General features: G+C 38.8%; 1 non-coding gene across 1 annotated transcript; it reads right to left on the reverse strand.

Annotated features, from left to right (window-relative positions):
- Positions 1 to 2,018: 2,018 nt before the first annotated feature.
- trnam-cau (transfer RNA methionine (anticodon CAU)) lies at positions 2,019 to 2,091 on the reverse strand. Its single transcript has one exon. It is a non-coding gene; the product is annotated as a tRNA-Met (tRNA).
- Between the last annotated feature and the right edge of the window lie 5,585 nt (positions 2,092 to 7,676).

Here is a 7,676-nt window from a genome sequence, read left to right on the forward strand (position 1 = left end):
CGGCGGTGGGGGGGGGGGGGGGTGAACAAAGGCCTCCTGTAGCGAATCGATGCGTATTTGTTAGAAGAATATCCATATTCAAAACTTAATCACTTTAATGTAGCGTGCACCAACAATTGTACACGGAAGCAGCTCCGGGCGGATGATGTATGAGTTCAGCGTTGCGGATGCGCCGGTGAGTCTCGTGAAAACCAACGTTTGCTAAAGCTGCAGTCCGTAAGTTTTGCCTCTTTGTCGCCATCTCTGTTTGAAAACCTGGAATTGCAGCTGTGTGCGGAATTATCTATTTGCGTGGGTTGTGCTCCAGCGCGGATGAATCTAATGTTCTGAAGAGTATGTGTGGCAGTCAGTCACCGCACTCCTTTAACTCCTCCCCTCCAACCAGGCTTGTTGTGGAGTCAGCAACCTGAGAAGAGCTCAACAGAGGAACATCATTACTAATGGGTACAACATCTTCCATATCCTCAAGTGCCACACATGCAAACACATCAGCAATCTTTGCATTGCGTCTCAACAAAATTTGTTGATGAGACATGTTAATGAGCTTCAGCGGTACCCAACCATCACCCCACAAGGGTGTGACAAGTCTTGCTACTAACACATGTCTAGGGGCTGATCTTGAAGTAGTAGGTTCAGTTATCACAGTACTGCCTGGGGAAATGGCACAAAACTTATCCAACTTTCCCCACAACAGGTATTCACGGCCGGGTTCCAGACATACTGCTGAAGCACATCTGACTGTACCGATCTTGTCTGGGATTTCCCCACCCTTCCAACGTTCCACCCCTTGCCAACATGGAGAGAAATTGTTCAGATTCTAGATCAGTATTCAGATATGGATAAGACAATGCTTTCCAGTATGCAGGACAACGTTTAGACTCACGGATCACGTGTTTGATTACGTTTGTCCCTATTATAAGGTCATCCAGTTGGCCTTGTACAACTAGAGTAGGCACAATGACTTTACAGCCATACACTTCCATTTCAACATCATAAGCAGATTTAGGCTTTACTCGGCTGCCGCCACAGCCTATCAGAACTACATCGAAATTGGATTCGCTCTCTTTTGCCAACACACCAGCATCGAGGAGTTTGGCCTCTGCCTTCTCACTCATTGTGCAAGCCACTGACCCACTATCAAGCATGCCGTTAGGGTCAGGGCAGTGTTTCACAAACATACGTGCCACTTCCATGCTAAAATTATCCATAACTCTACCCTGTCTGCGCAACCCATCTTCAGCCAAATCAGCTGCTTTGTTAAATCTAATCCAGTAATCAACTGGATTTTCTTTTGGCTCTGGACATGTGGAATAAAAATCAGCCAGAGGCAAACAAGAAGAAGCATCACTGAAGTATTTGAGCAGTATGGAATAGATAATGTCGGGGTTGCGTACCACATCCAGTGAGGGTGAGTAATTTGTGGGCTAATTTAAATTTTTGGGTGAACTAACCCAATATTTAATTAATAGCTGCTTGGAAAATTGTACATCAACACACTCATTCTTATAACTACCAGCTGTAGTATCATCTGCTCAGACACAACTGAAAGAGAGAAAAATCAGGTACCAGTAATAGAGCTACTACAGCACATAGTGCTTAGTACGTGAATGCTAATAATAATAGTACGGGTCTGTGGTGTTCTACCTCCACCTAGTGGCAAAAACAAAAAGCCTAGTTCTGGCACTAGGGGGCAGTAGAACATCACAAATACAATATTGTGTGCGCTCTTTCTGAAACACATTCATAAACACATCCTTTCACATTTATAAAACGCTTACATTCAAAACGTTTTATTTCATGTCATATAAATCATATATAGCTTTATATTGACAAAGCATTTTTAGTTCGTTTCTGTCTGTAGATGAAGGTCATTTAGAGTCTCTGTGTAGTACACTCGGCACTATGTGAATTTACTTCATTTGCAACCCACCCTACGTATCTGACATAGCCAACAAAACAGCGTCTTCACTGGTAGGTGTGCGTGAGTGTGTACTCGTCGTGTCATGATTAAAAGCTTCTGCCCCGTGTGAGGCTCGAACTCACGACCTTCAGATTATGAGACTGACGCGCTGCCTACTGCGCCAACGAGGCCACATGGTTTATATACACAGGGGCCAGTGATCTATTCTTATGCGTTACTATTGTGGTCAAAATCTGTTGCTTTCCGCCTCTGGGCGTACAGTGAGTGTCGTTCGCGAACGAGTCGGCTCTATGAGCCGACTCTTTTAAGTGAACGATATGAGTCGGCTCCCGTCTCTATGCCGTTTTTTTGTTTGTTTGATTTTTTACTTTCTTAATACAAGACAAAATAATGGGGTGATTTTTGACTCACTGATTGTTGGCATGCATACGTCATGTAATTTACTGATTATGTTGCTTTGATGTGTAGGTGATGATTCTCGCTCGCGATTGGTCGCACGCACATACACGTCAACAGAATCAACACACGTGCTTTTATTTTTATATCTAATTTAGTTTTTAATAATTTAATTTTTAGTAATTTAGTTTTTATCTGTTAAATGGCACACCATGTTACATTTTGAGAATGATTTGTAGATAGTTCACTACCCTGAGGGCACATAAACTGAACACATCACATAGGCTATTTAATGTCTGCATTTGCATCTACAAGATGTATTTAGATTTTAGATTGTTCATCTGCAATATGTCTCTAAGACGTTTCCTATCAGATGTTAAAGTCCGCATGAAATCAAAATTGACTTTATTTACTTTACTAGCGCACATTGCTAGTCTTGATGTAAACAATTAATCCGTGCAAGTTAATCCTCTGAAAAAAATTGTTTGTCTTCGTAATCTTTAATCAAAATCTGAACATTTACTTCCGCTCTGGAATGGCATTCCTTTTCTGATGACGTCAGTTTGACGGCTTTGGCAGAATATCCTTAAAGCTGCAGTCCATAACTTTTTTTGGTTAAAAATGATCCAAAATCAATATTTGTGCAAGTACATAACCAGCCACTGTTTGAAACTATCGCCTTACTTTAGCCCGATTCACAACGGTTAGCTTATAATGTTTTCTAATTCGAGTGGTAGGTTTTCGCGGGAAATTCGAGCATGCCGCTGCGTCATAACGTCACGTCTGTAAACATAAAGAAGTTGTCCCGGCTACTAGGCTATCACATGTGATACACAAAATAATGTTCTTTTTAGCAGCATAATATGACCCCTTTAAACACACCCCTCCAACCGTTAGATTGCTATGAGCGAGTGTGCCTCACACATCCTGAAAAGTGAAGCTGCAGGCTCTTTGATTGCCCCCTGGTGGCTGGCTGCAGTACAGGTCATAAACCCCGCCCTCTCCATGTAAACGAATGGTCCATGTAAACGAATGGGACTTAAGTCAAAATAAAAAAAATTATTACACTTCCAATACAATTTTCCGAAAGATGGTTTTGGTCATTTAAGGTAGTTGTTATCACGCTGATATATGTTCAATTGTTCGTTTTTGTGATAAGTTTGATTTTAGCTAGTAATTTGATGCTATAGAAACGGGGCGTGTCGTTATGGTTGATTAGGTCTGTGGGAGTTTGATACCACGGCTCTACCTCACAACACTACTGCGCAGACTCTGGTTCGAAAAAACATCTGGCTCCAAATTACGTCATTTACTCAAGATGGCAGCGGCCATACTGAGATGCTTTGGCTTCACTTTTATATAGTGGAAGGAATAGGAGATGTGTCATCCATCTTTTTTTACAGTCTATGGCTATGAGTGAGAGACAGAGAGGAGGAGCGCAAACATAAAACCATGCCCTCTATTCAATATTCCGTTTCAGCTGGAAATAAGTCACTACACTGAAATAAAGTCGGCAGCAACTTCCGGTTCACGCGGACTTTAAATTAAATAAAATTAAAGGCGAATTTGAAGTTCAACAATAAAGATTGGGAATGAATGCAATAAAACCTGACAGCCTAAAGCTTCTAATGAAACGTTCACAGAGGGCGAAGTTCAAACCATAAATGAATCTAGAGATCTAAAAACTTTATTCATATAACATGACACAGCACCTAAATTGAAAAGAGAATTCCATTAAATGCATATACATTTTAGTCTTTTTTTTACAACAACTCCCGCTTTACCAAATGTCTACAATTTCTCCATTTCTGACACCGATGGAGTTTTGATTCCTTGCCACTGTAGCCTTTGGCTTGCTTAGTTGGGGACGCTTGACTGATTGCACAGGCACTATTAGAAGAGAGCTGAACTGGATGATGACATCACTGAATCATCAATGTACTGACTTTAGATGAAAAATTACTTTTTTTTTGTCCTCTTGCATTTTCAAAAAAATATTTTCCTATATTTGGTTTTTATGCCAAAAAATTATGTAAAATTATGGTATTTTGGGAAGGTTTATGGAGCCAGAAATATGACATTGAATTTGAATTGAGAAAATCTTTCTCAAGTTTTTTAATAGTTTAGTTTAATTACGTTGAATAATTTTATTGTATTTGTGCACACATACCAGACATAGGTCAAAACATTAACAAATTTGGCTGAATTATATAAGCCCGAAGGGGTAGGGGCCTACGAAATAAAGAGCCATTTGGGAGCCAAAAGAGCCGGTTCTTTTTGCTGAGCTGAGCCAAATGATCCGGATCCCTAAAAAGAGCCAGAATTCCCATCACTAACATTTCAAAGTATAATGCCACCTGTGAGTCGTGAATATTGTTGCGGGGAAGAACCAAAATTAGTTCAGCTCGCAACCAAGGTCTAATACATGTGAAAAATCACAGGCTCTGACCAATCTGTTACAGGGAATTCCGCCAATCAGTGGACTTCCCGGGGGCGGAGCATCTTTGTAGGTTGGATTTTGTGCACAACAGGTAGCTTAGCAATTTTCTTCATGTTTTGAATGAGACACATTTTAATGATACATCAGATGTACAAGATCTATCATATTACAGGACCTATCATATGAAATCATACTGAACAATGTTCAGGTTTATTGGGATTATATTTTGAGCTGTTTATTGAGTGTGGTCAAATTTGAAGTTGTAGAAAACATGCTTACCCTTACGAAAAATAAGTTTATTCAAGTGTGCTATTAGTATACTTCTTTTAAACTAAAAATAGGAAAGTCTACTTTAGTCTACTTTTTATGTACTTCTCAGAACTTGCTAAAATAAACTTGAAGTATACTACTTTTTGGTAAGGGTATTACAAGCAAATTGTTAAAAGCAAACACAAAGTCATACAATTTGTATTTTCTTATACAGTATCATGAGCTTTAAAGGGATAGTCATTAAATTGTATGACTTTTTTATTTTGTGGAACACAAAAGAAGATATTTTGAAGAATGTTGGTAGCCAAACAGTTTTGATTATCATTGACCTATAGTTTATGGACATAACCAGTTAAAACTGGTTCCACAGAAGAAAGAAAGTCCTACAGGTTTGGAATGACATGAGGGTGAGCAAATGATGACAGAATTTTCATCTTGTGTGAATTTTCATCTTTTATTTGAAAACAAAATCAACAGTCATGATCTGAATTCATCTTAATGAATTAGTTATTTATTCAATTAGTTGTTTTTGAAACAAATACACAATTTTAATTAATAAAACAATTAACCAGCATTTGAATATGCTGAGTATATTATTTGGGCCCAGTAAAATCCTTTATAAACACAATAAATGCTAGAAGGCCACATATAACCAGGATGCTACCCATAGTGATAGCAGAATAAAAAGTTTTATCATAGGACAGGGGCTTCTTTACCTGGCCTCGTCTGCCTGTATTATTCTTAGTAGTCGATTTGGTTTGACATTTACCTGTACAAGGTGATATAGACTTGTGTGACTGAGTTGTCAACTTGTCGATCAATTTAGCAGTCTGTCTCTTTGGTGAAATGGTGTTTAAATCATTCACGGTGGATTTAATTGTCGTTAATACATTTGATTTTATTGTTACGCCGGTACCAGCTGTACTTAATTGTTTTCCCACTCTTTTTTCTTGTTTTCCAGTGTCAGTTTGAATCATAGTTATAAGATTTAGACCAGTAAACTCATTTATTGTTGGACCATTTGAAGTTTTTATAGCTTGAGAAGATTTTTGTGGTCTAACTGTGTTTTTTTCACTTGTTTCAACTTGAAATTGCTCCGTTCCTGCTGTTTTTAATCTTTTTATGATGGTGCTTGGTCCTTGTTGTCCTTTAGTTAAATCTACTTTTGTTTCAGTCATAACCGCTGCTGTCCTACTCCTAAATGTAATGTCTGGTCTAGTTTTTGTTGTTGCTTTATTTTCAGGTGTGATTTTTGAAGTTTTCAGTTTACTGGTAATGAAATTAGTTGCTCTGTCTGTCACTGGTTCAGGTACCGGAGTTGCACTCCTGATATTAGCTGTAGCTGTTATAGTTGGAGCAAATCTGGTTGTCCCTGATTCTTGTTTTGGTATGGTGTTTTTTTCTGATGGTTTCTCAAATATTGTCACATCTGTTTCACTTTTATATGTTTGCATGATATCACAATCACTTATGGTCTCAGGTTCGGGTGTTTTTTGAGCTGTATTTGTCAGTGTTTCTACATTGGCATGTTCTTTTATCTGTTTATATGTGGTGACTGTTTCACCTGGAGTTGTTTCTGCTGTTTCCTGTCTTTCTGCCTTTTTTGTTCCAAGTAAAATCTTAACTTTCTCTATAGTCTCAGACGAGACGATCGTTCCCGCAGCTGTAGATCTCACTTCCCCAGCTGCACTCACTGCTGCTGTCTCAGCTGTTGTTTGCCGAGAGGGTTCAGCAGTAGCAACGGATGATGCTCTTGATACCACAGATGATCCAGACATCATATTCACTGATGCAGTTCCAAGAATGTTTGTGATTATTTGTGCCTTCGGTGTGTTCGACACACCTTCAGTCACATCTAATGCACTCGCTAATGTTGTCATCTCTGTTTGAGCTGCATCTGAGTTGATTGTGAATGACTTTATGGAAGACTTCTGTCTAATCTCAGATTGTTGAAACCTAGAACTGAATAAAAAAAAAAACTGTAATTATTAAGAATTCTTACTAGACTGTCACATATTTTTAAAGGACTATAAAAATCCGCACCCCATTATCCAAGATGCCAGCATTCCAGTCAAACTGATCACCCCTACATAAAGAACGTAAAGAAGACATAAATACTAAATACATCAGTAAGATGGAACAGGTACTGATGGATCTTTATCTTTTGATAACCCATAGGTTTTTGGTTTTATCATGAATGGTGTGTAATTCATAGCTTGCTCTGGCAAGAGATTGTGGTAAAAAACATGTGATGTGTTAAATTTGGTAATATTTGGAATTTTTTATATTCATCTGTCACCCTCACCCACTGCTATACTGTAGCTACTGGTCATTGCCCTGTTACTCTGTGATGTTTCATTGTCCCAGATCTTTAGGTAAGACAGTAAAGACATATAGTGACTCCCCAGTCTAAACCCAGGAGAAAGAAATCTTATTGGTTCCCTGTTCATCACTGATATTCATTGTAATGATTTTGCTGTAATTATCAATTTATTGTGATCAGATGTGAAGCCACCAACCTGCAAAGATGACCAGCACACAGACATTTCTGGCAGCCATCTTCTCTCTCTCTCTCTCTCTCTCTCTCTCTCTCTTTGTGGCCTGTGTGAAGCAAGAAAATAACTCCCACAATTAGTCTTTAAAGCATCC

This window comes from Sinocyclocheilus anshuiensis, unplaced genomic scaffold (genome assembly GCF_001515605.1).
Source record: "Sinocyclocheilus anshuiensis isolate Anshui unplaced genomic scaffold, SAMN03320099.WGS_v1.1 scaffold1112, whole genome shotgun sequence".
NCBI lineage: Eukaryota > Metazoa > Chordata > Actinopteri > Cypriniformes > Cyprinidae > Sinocyclocheilus > Sinocyclocheilus anshuiensis.